Source organism: Zonotrichia leucophrys, chromosome 1 (assembly GCF_028769735.1).
Source record: "Zonotrichia leucophrys gambelii isolate GWCS_2022_RI chromosome 1, RI_Zleu_2.0, whole genome shotgun sequence".
Taxonomy (NCBI): domain Eukaryota; kingdom Metazoa; phylum Chordata; class Aves; order Passeriformes; family Passerellidae; genus Zonotrichia; species Zonotrichia leucophrys.
Window position 1 is genome coordinate 44,022,095 of NC_088169.1, and position 18,401 is coordinate 44,040,495.

The window sequence follows — 18,401 nt, forward strand, 5'->3', positions numbered from 1 at the left end:
ATAATACTGAAATTCTGAAAGATTATTAAATTAGATAACCCTTAAGGGATTGCATGACAGACTAGTGGAAGGCTACTTCAAGGTGATAAGAATGATAACATTGGGGAAGAATTTAATGAGGGATTTTAAATTTCCTTGGAGATGTTAGTAAATGGAGTAGTCTTTTAAATAATTTAAAACAGTAAAACAATAAGAAAAAATGGAGTTTAGTATTGTTAAGGAGATTTATTTTATCTGTACTAGTTGACTAGGACATTTTTTTCCTGTAGACTAAAAATATTTGCCATTTTGCCTCAAAATAGGCTTTTGAAATAAACATGATATTAAAGTGAACTGGATCACTTGGCTTTCTCAGATTCACTGTCAGCCAGCTCATGATTTGTCCCCAAAAAAATGCTTACACGATTTGGAAGGTAATAATGTTAAAAAGCTATTTTTTGTGTAGACAGATACCTTTGCCCCAGATTTAAAAACAGTATTGTGGTTGATATAACCATGTGAACAAATCATGTTAAGAAAATAAGTTATATGAGAATATATTGTGTTAGAACCTCATCAGCTGTACAGCCAAGTTAATGTCAACTGGCAGGTTTATGTTACTCTAAAATAAAATATTGATTCCTTTATGCTTTTGATTGATAGGTCAAATAGCTGTGATACTCAGTTGGATCTGTTACAAAGAAAGAGTATCCCACTGCAGATATGAAGGCTGAGGGCAGTCTTGGCAGCAGTGTAACCATGAGATTAGGGAGATTAAAATCCTGGGAGAAGTGAGAAAAATCAATAGCATAGCCACAGCCCTGGATTTCAGGACAGTAAAATTCAGCTTGCTTTTGGAATTTCCATTGGAAAACTGAATTGGAGAGAAAGTTGAGCAAATTCAGCAGACAGTCAGCATGGATGAACAGTGAACTCCCCACTGAGCCACAGCCACAGAAAAAAACCCCAAACCAATCCTTAATATAAACCTGAGGCAGGAAGGGTTTGATTATGTGCAGTACAGGATGAAATGCCATAAAATGGAGCAATTGTGAGATTTATAAATGCATCTGTTTGGACCCTTCTGAATGCTTTTGTTCCTACTGGCAAAATACTTTTAAAGTCTATAGAAAAAAATTCTTACATTCCAGAACAGGCAGATAATGATGAACATTGTAAGAGGTACAATTTGGTTTTAATCTAAAAAGAATGAGATATATAAAACACAGTTTAGTCAGAATTTCACATGCAAAGATGAGTTGAGCTCAATAATACCTTTGGATGTTCCCAGGTGATTGAGTGGTTCTGAATAGCTGTGTAAAAAAATCTTCATCTCAAAATTAATTTTGCATTAAAATTGGGCATTATGCAAATCAGTATTTCTTTGCTTCTAGGCACAAGTTGTAAGTTTTGCTTCTCCTTGACTTAAAGAGGTAAACTATTAACTGAGGACTCTGAGCAGCATGAGCAGAAATAACTTTTATTATTTCAGTGTGTAGAGACTTTAGGTGTTGTTTTGGTCATATATCTTCCGTTTAAAACAGGAAAACGTAAATATGTAATAAAAATATTATCATAAATAGATGAACATAATTTGTGCAAACATACATTCTGGGATACACTGGGAAGGTGGGTAGTCTGGGACCAAGACTAAAAAGTAGCTTTCTGCTATTGTTTAATGAAAAAATTATGAAAAATCACAGCAAAATAGTTTTTATCTTAAAAAAATTACCTAGAATATGCTAAATTGCAGTTCTGAATTTTGTTTCTAATCTAGTTTTAAATGATAATTCTCATCAAGTCAATTTAGAGATAGAATAAATCTTAGACAACTTCAGAAAGGAAAAATTATTTTATGTATATTAATAAAAATACAAAAATATCAGTCAAGATTTTTTTGTTAAAGTTAGCTCATACAGACAATGTATGAGCTTGTTCAAAACTTAAAATGGATTATTCCTCTTGTAATGCAAAGTTGATAAAATCAATCCAAAGGTTATTAGCATACACTTAGGATGATCAGTACAAAAGTAAGTGAAGAATAGTGTTTCTACTGTCATTACTTTTGGAAATTATTCTTCTAAGGATTTTTTCAGATATAAATTTCATTTGGATGTATTGTTCTTGAAGTCCACTAATAAATCTGTCCTCTGGGGTTTCTGGTTCTGTTTTAATTCCATTATAGTTTTGCTCTGTATACAGACTGACAAATTTCACAATTTAATTATGTCAAAAGAATGAAGAAAGTCCTTCACATCCTTAATTTTTTATTTTTATTTATACACCCATTAAATAAAATTGCCTCTTTCCTTAAGTGATATTAATTGATTTGACAGATAATATTTTATCTGTGTAGTTGAAACATTTTCCTCCATTGCTTTTTGCATTCACTGGCATGGGATTTCATTTTCACTGTGCACTGTGTCAATATAGTGGGATTTTCATTTAAAGTTCTCTCTATTAATATATCTTGAATAATTCAACATTACCAGCAAGCTTTGTGGTCTTGTTATTATTTACAAATATACTGAGCCACACTGTTCTCAAATAGCAACATTTGCAAATTTCCTTGAGAGTGAAAACTTCTCTTTTGTTTAAACCTTCTATTTCCTATCAAGTACTATGTTATCATCATTTTACACAGCCTCCTGTTTGCCTTATTGTGTTTTTCTTTAAAAACCTTTGGAGATGAGGACCATTGTCAGATTTTTGAAATTTGAATACATTATGACTAGATGACATAGACAGATATGCTATTTGATTTCTTTAAAAAAATCCCATAGGTTTTTGAGGTAAGAATTTCTGACACATAATATTTGTAGTCCTCTCCCCTTTGTATGCTGCATAAAGTTATGTGTGTATAAATTTGATCTTTAATCAAATGCAGGTTGACCTGCTGTAGTTTCTCCTTCACTGATTAAGTCCTTTTTTTCAAATATGTGCTATAAAATGCACTAATTTTCACTTTATGCCGAGGCTGGTTTAAACAGGTAGGTTGTGGACATTCATATTTGAGTCCCTTCAGTGCCTTTCTTGAGTAAATGGCACTTGGCCAAGTTGTTAATTCTATTTATTTATTCTAAAATAGTTGCTACCTAGATTTGATTTGGAATTATCCATCTGGTTCATCCATATAAATAATGCCTTCAGTATGAGAATATTCCACAGTTGACAATATTGTAAAAAACATAATGTAATCCGTTTGGTTTTGATTTACCTTCCTATGGTATTCCTATTACATCCATCTAGTGGCTGCACCCACTCATTGGAAGATTTCTTGATTTTGAAGCACTTAAGAGGTTTTTTGTGTTTTTTTCTCACACTTTTGGCAGACTTTTGCTCAAATATTTCTTGGAACGTCTTACTATGATTCCATATTTAACTTTTTAGATATGTGAGCTGACATAGGCAGGTTGCAGGAACAAACCTTGAAATCACACATTAAATGCAATGAGAAAATTTATTTTCATTTTCTCTCCAGCTGGGGGATCCCCAAAACTCTACCAAGGCAGAGGCACACGAGTGAAATCAAAGTCACAGCAGAGCTCAGTCCATGCTAGAGGATCACCACCTCTGCTGTTTTCAGCTCTGTTTCAGGGATTTTCGCAGGTGTAATTTACCACTGTGTTTTGGTCTTTCCCATAGTAGGACAGGAGTCTCAACCATATTCAATAGTGTGTCTCTAAGTCTGTCATAAGACTATGCTATCTAAACACGGATATAAAAGTGGGTTAATTTACATTATTAGATATAAGGAAGAAGTTTTTTCGATGACCTTGGTAAAAGACTGGTGCCTCAGAGAGGTGGCAGATGCTCCATGCCTGGAAACATTCAAGGTCAGGATGGACCGAGCTCTGAACAACCTGATCTAGATATTGCTGGGAGTTGGATTAGATCATCTTTAGACGTCTTTTCCAAACCAAATTATTCTGTGTTCTACTTATCAATCACACAAAGCTAAGCAACAATAAGAGCCCATATAGTAATGTCTTTTTCAATAGCTGCAGATCTCTTGAATATGTCTCCTTCTCAACACCTTTCCCTTATTTTCAGCCTCTAGAGCTCATGTCCCTGTCCAATTTTTCATTTGGCTAAAACTTTCACTTCTTACTTAGAACAGCTCTCTTTTCTTTCCTGTTGAAACATAATGGCTTTTAAATGGTTTTTGATAGGTACCATATATCTACCCTGTACTTCTAATATTTAATCTTCACAGCACCTTCATTTTCTCTGCAAGATAGCATTAATCTTTCAGATATTCCTTTTAATTTTCTTCTTAAGTTTAATGTACATATTTGTTTTAAAATGAAAGTTACTAATAATTTTTGTTGGCCTGGATTTTTTTGTTGTTTTTGTTTGCTTAAAGATATCAAACTTTAGTGCATTAACCTCATAGTCTGTATTAAGTATAGAATTCCACCCACAGAAGGACTAAATCAAGTGTAATTTCTCCTCTGTTGTTTCAGTAAATGCATTCCAATTTTTTTCTAATAAGATTTATATGTTCTACATCTTGAAAATAATGATGTCAAAAATAAAATTCTCAGTCTAATTCAATATGAGCTTAAAAAAAGTCAACAAATCAAAGGACAGTTTAACTGAACAGGGAATACAGTTTTTAAAAAAGGCAAATTCTGCTATGTGAAGATTAAGATCTGTTCCCTGAATCTATGAAAAATGCAGCTAACCTTAGCAATAAATAAATAATGAATTAAGGAGAAAGAAGCATGTCAATTCTTAACAATAAAGTGCTTGGATTCCAGAAAAACACTGAAAGTCATATCCAGTGCCTTCAGAGGGATGGATTACTGGTTTTTTGTCCGGTTTATCTCGGCTGTTTGAGGGGCCTGGAAGGCCCGTGGTGGCCTTGGGGCAGCCCGCGTGTCGAAGGACGAGAAGAGGCTTCAGTTCTTCTTTCTGGTTTTATGTTTATTAATTGTTTATCTAAAAGATGTTCTTTCAGCCACCAGAGATCTGCACAGCAGTCAGCCATGGGCACACTGTCTCTGCCCTCCCGGGCAGCCACGTATCTTTATACCCTTTGTTACGTATACAATATTTATCATTTTTCCCCAATACCATCTATTCTTATAACTCGGTGTACTCTTAGTAATAACCAATAGAAAGGTGCCACCGTGGCCAAAGAAGATGGAGGAGAAGAGGAAGAAGAAGAAGGACAGGACACACCCCAATTCCTCCATCTTACTCCTCTAAACCCCCCTGTACATAAATCCTAAACCTTGTGTCTCACCCTTAATTAACTAATCTTTTCACCCTTCACCCTGTGAAGCCCTCATCCTTGTCGTCTCCTGTGCAGGGTTAAAGTCCTGCCACCAGACACTTCTGGCAACATTCCAGGACTCCCGAGACCCCCAAGCTGGTCTCGGAGGCTCAGCATCTCAGGACTGAAATCTTGAGATCCGACAGTTTTTGACTATCTGTCGAATATGGCTAGAGTGACTGCGGAACACTGGAGAGCCCAAATGAGATATCAAGCATGAACATGAAAATATAAGAATATATGAATGTATAACAGTTTCCTCCTTCATTTTCCCATACTTGTTCCATCCCTATGCATTGTCATTCTTTCCTTTCCTTTGTTCCATGCCCATACCTCTCGCAATACGTTTGAAATAATTCCTTAAAACATCCCACAGTAAATTTTACACAGTCCCAAAAATTCTCTCTGCTCCATGCCAGAACTCTCTTGACCCTGCCTGCCACTATAAAATGTATAGCAATTTAGATCATAAACCGTCGTACTTTACAGGGCATCCTGGAAATTTAGGTTTTTTTCTGCTGAATCAATTAGTGGGTTTTGCAGTGGGGACAGCTGGTTCAGGACAATTCAGGGCTGTCTTGATTTTTTTTATTTCCTAGTAGGAGGCTTCAAGTTCCCATAAGAGATTTCATCAAGTTATTTTAAGATGAGTCTGCCCATAGTCCCTTGCTGTGACAAATATATCTTGTCTCTCACTAGCACTCCTTACACTCCTAAGAGGGATCTGTGACAGTGGTCACAAGGGTTGCAGGATGAAGAGAGAGATGAGAATGTTGACCTCACATTCAGAAGGCTTGATTTATTATTTTATGATATATATTACACTACGACTATACAAAAAAGAATAGAGAGAAAAGTTCTCAGAAGGCTAGCTAAGCTAAAAATAGAAAAGGAATGAATAACAAAGGAGCTCTCTCTGATTCTGTCCCAGAGAGAGCTCAGTCCTTGATTGGCCATTAACTATACACATCCAACATGAGCCAATCACAGGTGCACCTGTTGCATTCCACAGCAGCAGATAACCATTGTTTACATACTTTTTCTGGGGCCTCAGCTTCCCAGAAGGGAAAATCCTAAAGAAAGGATTTTTATGAAAAGATGTCTGTGACAGGGATCCTTGCTCATAAATTCTGAAGTAATAACTGCACCACCAGCTGTACCAATAGCTGTTAATTTACAGGATGGATCCAGTCCTGCTGGGAATTTCCCCCTCCACCTGTCTCCTGATGCCAGTAGTGAAAATCTTCCAAGAGCTTCCATCCTTGGAGTATCATTCTTCCACCTGCTCAGCCATAGCCTCTTGCTGTTCTTGCTGTCCTGCAGTGAGCTGTTCAAGTCCTTGGGAGTCTGTGAAGCCTCAGTCAAGCCCCTGTTGCTCCACAGGCTGTTCAATTCCTCCCAGAGCTCCTCCACCTTGCACACACCTTGACAGCTTTGCCCCAGCCACTTGGAAGCCCAGGGAAGAAGGCAGGCAATGCAACAGAAATGTGTGAGGGGAGCCCACAATGAAACAAAACACAGAAAGTATTCACATAGTATATTTTGTCTCCAACTTTCTTTGTTATTCATCTATTTAATTTCCCTTACACTTCCATATATATATTACATGGAATTTCCTTTCTGGCAGGGTACAGTCAGAAAGTATCTCTTGCCAAATGTTCCACTTTCCTTAAATGATCATTTTGCTATAATTTATGAAGACTTTTATTTCAAAATGTACAGTGCTGCAGAGAAAACAGATGTAATATGTACATAAAACTTGCATATTTATATTGAAAAATATTGCCAAATTGACTATTTAAAATATTTATTCCAACTTGGTCATAAATCAACAAATGCATTTAAATGGACTCGTATTAAAAAAAAAGGATCAATTAAATTCTTTTTTTTTTTTATGTTTCTGTTTAGAACTAATTGAGTAATACTGAGCTCTTTTCTGTAACTGAAATTTTGATAGGCTAATTCTCCAGAATGCATCACTGAGCACAGAGTGGAGGAGTCTTTGTCACTGGGTTACACCCTGGAACCATGAGTTATGTTTTCATTTTGTTTCTTTCCAGTGGGATGACATGTCAACATATTTGTATCATATCACTGAATCTCAGCAACATCTTTTTGGTATCTGAGATAATTTACTGTTCAGAAAAGCAAGTTAAACTCCAGTCAATAGTAAAAGAAGTGAGTACTTGAAATAAAACTGCCTAGACCCTCCAGGTATTGAATTGTCCACATAGTAATTTAACAAAGACATGCATTCTCTTGTGGAAACTGTGTCAGTAGAGCATACAATAATTCAAGCATCAATTTTATTTTTGTTTTGTGTTCTGAGTAGAGGAAACTATCACAGGGTGGGGAACCATATCACCAAGTACATTTTTTATTAAAAAAACCCCACCAAAATCCAAAAACCCCACACAATATTTTGTTTTATTTATTTGCCTTTAGGGTTTTTTCCTCAAGGTTTATTACTGAGTACTTCTGGACAAGAGAAATATGAAAATAATAAATTGACTTTGAAATGGTATTTTACTCCTTTACTATCAGAACTGTTATATTTTAATTTATTGATGGGAAACATTATAATAATGATTAGATATACAGAATGCAAATCTAATACATTTTGTAGTCAAATGGCAGATATCCTGGAGGCAAAATGCTTATCATGCATACACTGTAAAATATGTGTTTGCTTCAGTCTTTTGGGACTCCTCAGTAGACAACCTAGCTGAAAAATGTAATAGGAATTTCATTTCATAGCTGTCACTGGGGAGTAAAAAATATGGCTGACTGAATAATATTTACATGGAGTTTTGTTTTTGTATGCTACAAGTCTTTGAACTTATCAAGTAAAAGCTTAATCAAGGACTTTAAAAATGTTTGTTAAGATATATCCAGATGCTATTGCATTTGAAAAGACAGTTGCAAAGAGACTCTCAAGTATATTACATTCAAGACTTCTTGCTGGGATTAAAAATGAAGCATCTTCAAAAAAATGTAGATGATCATAGTGAAAAATTAATTTACAAGACTTCTAAGCTCTTTGACTAGTCATATATCAGGACTGCTTTGAAATGTTTGGTATTTTTAATTACATGTGTCAGATGCTTTGCATTTCAGAAATAAACATTCTAACTTATAATGGGATAAGGTTTTATACCTACATTGCAGACAATTTTGATTTTTTTTTAAAGTGTGCAGGGGAATTCAGCAGGAGTGGAGGCTCATAGTGTTGTCAATAAACAAATCTGTATTAAAAAAACCTGCATCAAAGCTAGGAGAATATGTTAAGATTGAGAAGGACTGGAATATCACATAGGAAGCAGTAATTGATCTGGAAGATACTGAAGTATGGCAACATGCAAGGACACACTGACAAGGACAAATATTAAATGAATTTCAGCTATAAGATGGCAACTTATCTGGTGCCAAATAAAGAAGAGAATATGTAGGCTACATTATTAATCGCAATAGAAATCACATGTGAAAAGAAATGTGACTGTCAAGAAATTCAGCTGAAGTATATCCAACAGAAAAAAGTGAAATTGTGGTTTCTCAACCACAGTGAGACTGTTTCCATAAAATACTGGGATGCAGTATTTTTATAAGTGCAGTAAAAACTATCTGAATTTAAGCAGTTACAAAGATGGAGAATGAGAAGAAAGAAGATTTTTATAAATCAAAGAAAACTACAGAAGTTATCAATTTCTATCTTAATAGATAACAGCAATTTTTAGATAAGAAAGATATACAATTATAAAAAAGAAAGTGAAAACTTGTAAAAGTATCATGACACAAAACATTTACGCAGCTCTCTGCTAGAAGGAAGTATTTTCAAAAGGTTCTGGACAGCACTTCTATTTTTATAATGTTTAGCTTTTGTACACACACTTTCCTGTGAGTTCTCTGCTTGTTTTTTCTACCTCTGTCGGGGTCAGGATTGAAGACACGTGAGATGATAGTTCACGTTCAGAATCCAATATTCATTGTTTCCTATCAGTGCTACAGCCTCACAGCTGTGAGTTGTGCAGCCTTTCATTAGCAAGGCACAACATGGCTAGCGCTTGTTACAAGGTCTTTTAAAGCTAAACTATCCAATTAAGAAATGACATCTAGATTATTTTCCCTTTTAACCCAATAACTGATCCCTTGAAGCCTGCAATGTGGACTTTTCTGTCCAATTACAAAACACCACACAGACCCATGAAGAAGAGGGCAGAAGAAGGCAAAGAAGAACAACCTCTCTGCCCTAAAACCTCCATCTTGTTTCATATTTATTTCTATATTCTAAAACTCCAAACTCTAATTTTTCCACCCTGTGATATTTCACACTTCTAACCAACTACACACCTTTAACCCCAGTGCTATCAATCAATTTTGGAAGCCTTCTCCACAGCCTCAGGTCAAATGCAGAGTTCTCTTGAGAGTCTGTGCCTTTAAGCACATAAAGTTTAAAATTCTCAGCGTCCAGGGTTCCAACGCTTTCCCTTAATTTATCCAAACTATATTCTTTGCTTTAATAGTTGACAGGATAAAGTCTTAATTAAATATCTAGCTGATATTTCTAATATAACCCTAATATATAATTTGCAACAAACTTGTGTGTCAAGTGAGCTTTTGAGCTCTACTTCTGCTGTTTCAGTGACTATTGGGCTTTGACAGAGCAAAGTACAAGACATTATTCTTTTGACTAATGTCTTGTATTTAGTGTATTCCAAGACCACAAAGAACACACTTGCAAAGGGGATAGCAACTTTTTCTGCAGGCTGAGACTATTGACACCAAGTCTAATTATTCTTTTTTTAAGGTTGCACCTAGAAATCATTTATCTGTACCAGATAACTTGCTCTGACTGCTGCCACCTGTATATATCAATGGTTTCCATGGATGGTCTTCTTAAGGTAGCCTTATCTATACCTTATCTGTAAAACAACTTGCCATCTCATGTTCCCCTTGTGAAAGGACAACAGCGTGAGGAAAAAAATCACAGTGTTGCCCTTCCCTCCTTCTTTTAGCTATCCAGCTACTGCCTTACCATCTTATTAAAAAGTCATTGTCGGTCTGTTTAGAGGGGTAATAAGGTACCAATTATCCCATCATACCACACCTACATACACACACATTCACAAACTACACATACAGTATTGTGAGAGCACATGCACAGAGGGAAACAAAACCTCCAAGCTTCAGATCCTAGGCCAATCACCAACTAGAGAAAAAACAAGGAAATATTTCTCTCTGTACAGCAAATCAGAAGTTTGTTTCAGAAACTTTTGAGTAAGAATTCTATGAACTTAGAGTCAGGGTTAGGACAGTGGACCCAGATGCCCTGATCCAGTATGACAATACCTGAATTTTAATGCTGCCCAGCTCAAGGAAAACCATAAAATACAATCTGAGGTAGAATCCTGTAAAGCAACTGCCCTTGAAGTAGGAGGACAGCAACATGGCAAGCAATCTGTTACAAGCCTTTATAGCTATCAAACAGAGATATTTGATTGTCATTTAATGAATAAAAGAGTGTCTTTCCTTAACTTTTTTAATTAGCAGATTTCTCTGAAGCTTCTTACAGTGAGACAAATTCAAAAGAATTCATAACATTTCACAGTGATTTAACTTTTTCCTCTATCTTAAACTTGTTCCTCTTTAAGTTTTAGAACAGCTTGAGATTGGCAGGTTTTTTTAATTATTGTTTATATCTCTTTAGTTATACGTGTGAAATCACCAAAAACACAGGTTGTTTTTCCTCTGGTTTGTGTAGGATGATAGTTACAGCTAAAGTGTGTGCTGGTACTACACTTTAGGAATTATTTGTTTTCAACAATGTCTTAGTCTGAGTAGAGGTAACTTTATAAATCACATAAGCACTTTTTCTTCATCATGCTTTGGCACCCACATTCTGCTCTGCCCTGAAACTAGTATGATAAAAATTACAAATATGGTATTGGTTACTCAAATACTTACCATAGCTTACAGATCTGAAACGCAAGAAAATTCATTTTTTGTAATCCATAGAGACACTGAATGATACTTGATGCACTTGATGCAGTGCAAGGTGGGCAAGATACTTGAAAATAATCACTTAATGGAAAATACTCATCACTAATCCTCTGGAAAGTTCCAGTTATTCACCTTTTGTAGATTGTGGTTATTATCCAAATACACATGGGATAAAGAACTACAAATTGTAAAACCAGCTTTTCAGGCTGTACATTTACTGGATAGTGCCTTCCCACAGAAGTGCTCCCATTAAATTCTGTGACACTGTAGCTTAGTATTACAACAAATAATGAAACAGTTTTTTATTTGAAACTTAGCTTGAAAGGACACCCTTTGTCAAAGAAGACAATTTCCAGAATGGTTTAGTGAATGCTAAGATTAAGAAAGGTTTAAACAGCATCCTGTACTTTACATCTTTGAATGAAACCCAATAAGCTATATGTAAAATATAACCTATGCCACGTTTGTAATAATATTTTCATGTATCCATTAATTGTATATTGACCACTTTTCTCAAGTTTTCAATACCTAAGTAAGTGAGAGTTATTCTTATCTACATTTTTACACGTGTCATATATAGGCAAATAGAAGAAAAAAACCACAATTTTTTCAGGCTGTACTTTCCTGATAAATTGCATTTTTTTCATAAAAGGTACAATATTTTGCTGAGATATACTGCTCTCAATAACAAAATAAAATGAAAACAAGTAGGAAAACCTTCAAAATACTTCTCTAAACAAACTCTACAATCTTAATTAATTTTAATTTTTCCACCAAAAGTGATGTGGGAATGACAGATTAGACAAATAATGTCCACAGAGTTCTCATGCTGCACTGGAAAGTTTCATTAACTGAATAGAAGACTGTGTGGATATTATACCATTATTGTACCATAATTATAGCTTGAGTATATTCTGATTTTTTTAAAAATTTATCTCAATAAAAACTTATCCTTCTGATGTAGTGGCAAGTAGGTTAAATTTGTATTCATACAGTAAATGTTGACAGACAAGATTTCTTGGTTTTGCTGCGATTCTAACAAATGTAACCATTTATTTTTCAGTATTATTTCACTTGATAAGAAAGAAAATAATAGAGTGGTGCTGAAAAAAATGACAAGAGAATGGGCTTATCCCATTATTAGGTTTTTCCTGTCATATGTAAATATATGACAAAGGTTTGTTAAAAATGCTTTAGGGGAATAGAATGTATTTTGCTGACTTTCCCTAGGCTGCACAGCTCAGTTTAGGAGGTTTTTAAATGGAGAATTTTATCCAGAAAATTGGTGGGTGCCAATTCCTGAGTACCTAAAATTGTAAAACTGATCTGAGCAGATTTTTACCATTATGCCAACCAATATCCATACTGTGATTCAGATGTTCAGCCTTTGGCTTTACAGTGTCTGAGATGGGTTTCACTTTCAACGGACAGAAGGTAATGAGCATTTCATCCTATTCTACAAAACTGCTCAGAACAGGGCAGATCCATTGTTCCTTGGTAATGTCTGTTTCTGTAACCCAGAATGGCTAAGTGAGAAGTAGGAATTCACATTACAGACACCTTAAATCAGACTTGCCTTAGTGAGCCTGGCAGACACTAAGCAATGCCAATCCTACCCATTCTACCTCTCTGAGTGATCAACATGCAGGCTGTAAGGGTGTCCTACTGCTAACCCAGCCTTTAAAATGGCCTCTTTTGTCAGAAGCCTTATTTCCAAAGAGGATAGATATACAAAAGGGAGAAAGATGAATCCATGCCTTCAGTCAGAAATCATTAAATGCCTAACCCAATATATTATTGAGGGGTTTTTTATTATTATTGTTGTATTTGTATTTTTATTGTATTCTATATTTATGTATTTGCATTTTTAATTTACTAACCATAACAAAGATAGTGAATTATCACAGGTTCCAGGACAAGTAAAACTGAAGCTAAGGCATACTAAAATATTAGTGTTGAGCAGCACATGAATCTCCTCTGAGCCTTGTGCTCTTCTGCAAACACAGTGTTCTTGTGTTCACAGACTGAAATAATAGAGAGGATTTTTACTCTGTCCAGCAGAGTGGAATTCCTTTTAATGTGAAATTGCAGATGTGCTTTGCATGCCATTATGAATGGTTTGGAGTGCTTCAGGATAGGTTTAAAGAATACTCAAAAGCCAGCATGCTGTGTTATTGACAGTGTATTTGATGGAGCCTTCTGGATAAGGATTTTGGCTCCACTACCTCTTAAACTACATCTAAATAATGGCTTTTAAGAGTTTGGAGCAGACAGAAATAGAGTCAGACAGCTTGCAAAGATGTAACTTAGGTGATCAGAATCCAGCGGAACTTCCCTGGTTTTCTTTTATTTAGTCCTGTGGATCCATTAAAATAAAATCTATTAACCTCAAACTGTGTTCCCATTTTATTGTTTGGATTTAATTGCAGCTGATCTTCAGTGTCTGTTCTTCACTGGTTCCTGAGACAGAGTATGGCAGCTATTTTTTTTTAACTCACCTGCTTTCAGTTTAGTTATGATGAGCCTTGGTAGGGCTTGGAGAAAACGTGGTTTAGTATATACTTTTGTGATTCCATTGATTTAAATGTCTCCAAATTTTAACTGAAGGAAGATATGAAGATGTTAGCTCTTGATGATATGTGTGACCTATAATTCAACAGGACACATATCATGTGCATCTTTCACTACAAATATTGTAGGATATTATATAAACTGAATTCCAGGGCTCCCTTGCCATGTTCACATCAAGGATGGATCACAAAGCACCTCTGACTTAGTACTTCACTAAATTATGTATTATTTGGAGAGAAAATGTCTTGCAGGGGATGACAGCCTGAAGGACAATGAAGATCTCCACAGGAGCAACTAAAGACAAAAAATACTCTGAAGAATTCCCTTATCTGTATCTAATTCTACCTCTACAACCTTGTATCTGGGGTCTTTAAAAGTTTATAATTTCAATTCTTCTTCAAGTATGTTGCTAAGGAAATGTGATAACTTACAAAAAGAATCTTAAGTGATCTTTACAGTTTCTCCAGGTATCTCTCAAAGGTAAATAAAAGCAGATGCAGCAATTTTATTTCAATTACTTGATTTTATTTTCATTCTTTGTAAAAAAAACCAAAAAAAACAAACAAACAAACAAAAACAACTAAACCAAACAAAACATAATTTTGGATGTCAGCTTAGTCTCTTGAGGCTCTTTCTGTGCTTACTACCAATGGCAGATCATTAAGTTCTTCCCATGCTCCCACCTGCAAAGAAATTAGGTTTTCAAATAGAAGAATGTGAGATACAATAAGTATAATATGGCTATCATTGATTTGAGCCTTAAATAGGTAAACAAACAAACTCTTTAAAATGATCAACCTTTCCAACTCCCTCTTTTTAAGATAGCTCTATCTCATTGGGCTTCTACACATATGCCAAACTACCTACATTGGTTACCAAAGATATTTTTATCTTTATCTTTACTTGACATGCACTCTCCAGTGGTTGTGAGACATTGAATTTAATCAAATACCTAATAAAACCTTGGTCTTTCAATTGACTTCTAGTCTATGCCTTTCATCATTACAAAGGGATTATGCATTCTATGGGTTTAAGTTTGTTTTTTGCTTGTTTGGTTGTTTTTTTGTTCATATATTTTAACTAGAACAGAAACTCTTTGTATTTCTAGCTAAGTTTCCTTGTGCAGCAAGCCTAAACAAATTTCAGTGAAATATAACAATTGTGGTTTTGTTAAAAATACTAGAGTGCAAGTGAAGTAGCTAATCAAATTTTCAAATATGTATGCTATGTTCAGCTTTAAATGAGGGTCTATATTTTGTGATATTATATTAGTAATGAAGTCATAAATTTGATTACAGTATCTTATGGATCAAGCTAAACTGAACCATGAAATTTCACTGATATTCACAGGGAAAACATAACCAAACAGAAAAACCTGTTAGCACTCACTCTAGGTATTGGCTATGTCAGACTATACTTGAAACCATGAATAATGGAATCACAGTTAAGAGATATGTGCTTCAACTGTGATTGTGCAGGTGGAATTTAAAATTCTTTCCATCATTAAAATGACTGGTTGGATTTTCAATATTATTAAGTGTTTTTTTCTGCAAACCTCCAGGATGGTAAAACTGGACTAATTAAAGTAGTCCTACACTAAGAGAGGAGTTGACTGTGATATTTATTAAATGCAGATTTTATCAATATTCAAGAGCAGTCTTTATAAATATTGAGAAATAATATGGTCTTAAGAAGGAGAGAGAAAGAGAGAGTGAGAGACATGAAAACGAAAAATTCTGTTTCTCACAGACTACCTAGAGGAGTAATCACAGTGAATCACCAGGGGGTGAGGGAGAGAGGGGTCAGGGAGGAGAAAATTTTTTAAAAAGGTAAATAATTTGATCAAATAATCAATATAATGTATTGTTTTGCAGATATTTTAAAATGCCCAGATATAAATGATGGAATTTTAATAAATTCTTAATCAGTTTCTTTTAAGGTAAATTGCCAGGGAAAAGTAACTTTTTTCTAATACTGATAGAAACGACAGTCAGTGACAGTAAAATTTCCATCATATTATACAATTTGTAATGCACATCTTAGTCCTTAGCTAATTATCAGTTAAAAATTATTAATTTAAAGAGTGTAAACATTATACATCAAAAACTAAAAAGTGAGGAAATTCCTTGAAGCTGAGAAAATATCCTATGAAAAAATATTACTTTTAACAAAAACATCATATTTTGGTTCATTGAAGGGATTGTGTTAAAATATAGAGCACGTGGATGGAATATCTGATTTTTATAGATGTTGGGGCAAAGTTTTATGGAACTGAGGTCATGCAACAAACACATCATCATTGTCTAATATAAGCACTGACTTTTCCAGGAAACACCTAACACAAAGAGAAACTTGTTTCCTATGGGTTCATCTCCCAGTTAGATGCTTTGTTTAAGTGATATGATAAACTGTCAAAATAAATACTTTAAATAAAGATATGAGTTAAGTGACAACAATATAGAAATAAATATTTCTTGACTTTGTAAGTAATTTACAAATAAGAACTTTGAGTTCATAGCTGTTAGAATTGACAGAGTTTGGGTTAGTTACAAAAGTACATGACTCTGTTGTTGCTATTCTTTAGCTAGACAAGTGAAGCAAAACACCTGAAGAGAACTTTTGATAAATATTTGAGGTGAAATACAGTCCTTTGTATGTGTACTAGTGTTTGTTCTATTTGAACATCTAAATGTCCACAGAAGGAAAGCAGAATAAGGTTTTGAACCTGCCCAGCAAATCATGTTTGATTTGGATCTATGTATGAATGAGTCTTTGAAGATTCTATTTCTATCCCCCAATTAGCTGAATATAGTAAAACCAATAAGGAATTCACAATTTAATTTATCATTATAAAATTTCAGATACCAGCAAAGCTGACGTTAGCAATAGCTGTGAACTATGGAACATTTTAAAAGATAAGTCCATGGAATAGACAGAAGGTCATTTTATTCTAAATGACAGTAGAAATTTAGATGAGACATGAAGGTATCGTCCCAAAGAACAGTGGTACTTTTGTCATAACTGCTTTTAGAAATAGCTCTAGAAAGTATCCTTTATTTAATAGTGCTGCACTATTCATCTTCCCTGCAGTGACTGAGTGATGACCCTTGCAAATGTAGTAATTAAACTTTTGAGTTGCAAAGAGGGCCTCTGACAGTCTCAAAAGGAAAATTACAAATTAGAACTCTGATAGACCAGCCCTCTGAAAAAAGGAATCTATTTCCCCAAGGCATTTTAACTCCAATTAAATCTTGACAGATAGAGTCAGGTGTGGTAAAAAAGCCCCTCCAAACAAGTTCAACATGTATAATGGATTTTAGGCTGGGATATATCTGCATTTTCTATCACTAATTGTCCAAGGTGTAATACAGATGAAATCACATCTGTACCCATTCATCCTTCAGCTTTCTGTAGAGATGTTCTCATCTGACTGTTACATACCCATGCAAGACTTACACCTAAGCTGTGTTTTAAATGCCAGAATTAAAACTTCTGCCCTGGGATACAAAAGAATATTTTGAGGCACAGCTTGGTTCCCCATAAGCCTATCTTACCTCACTTTCTTACTTACCATTTATTAGCTATTGTTGTCATAATCTTTTAAAGCACAATTCTTTAAAAAACCAGTTAAATTCAATTTTACTTAAGGGCTTCATCTCAACTGTCTTATTAAACTAGGTAACAGTAATACACAATCAAAGAATAATTAGGTAGTAATGCTTGATGAGGTGAAATTATAATTAATTAATTTAGAATTAAATATTGACCTTGAGTGACAATAAACTACACTAGAACTAATAGTTAATTGAAGGTAAAATTTAATGTATTATACTACAGATTTTCAAAACACTGTGGGCTTTAGGGTGGTGACTTTCCTCCTTTACTCGATAACATGGGCTTGATTCACCATCTTTTACCTTTAAGAGCTGGACAAATGTTTTCTCACAGATTCAGATGTACCAGTAAAAAAGTTATTGTTCATCTGTCAACTAGTTTGTTTTGAAATGGTGTGGAAATGTTCATATGGTCTTACTTCTAAACTGTGAAACCCTACAGATAAATGACAGCATTGAGTAACATACAGTGGCTTCAAAAGCTTTTCTTTCTAGATCTAAGTCAGAACAACGATGTTTTACATAGTCTTATCTTGGGGACTTTCATGTTCTTACCAAGGTCAACACATATTGACTCTCATGAGCCACAGGAAAACATTCACATAAATAAAATTCTAGGAATAAAAAAATGTGACATAGCCCAAAATTTGTCGCATGCTTGTTATGATGATACATATATGTTATGATGATTTTCTCCAATCTGTGTATGTAAAGTGTGTGAAACAAGTTCACCAGGTGGAAGGAGGTGATTTTCCACCTCTGTTCTTGTTACACCTCACTTGGAGTGCTGCATCCGGCTCTAGGGACTGTAACTTAGGAAAGATGCTGGAGTGTATCCAGAGAAGGGACATGGAGATCATCACACAGCTGAGCCACCTCTCCTATGAATTGAGATTGAGAGGGGTGAGGTTGTTCAGCATGGCAAAGACTCCAGGCAGACCTTCCGTCAGGCTGCCAAT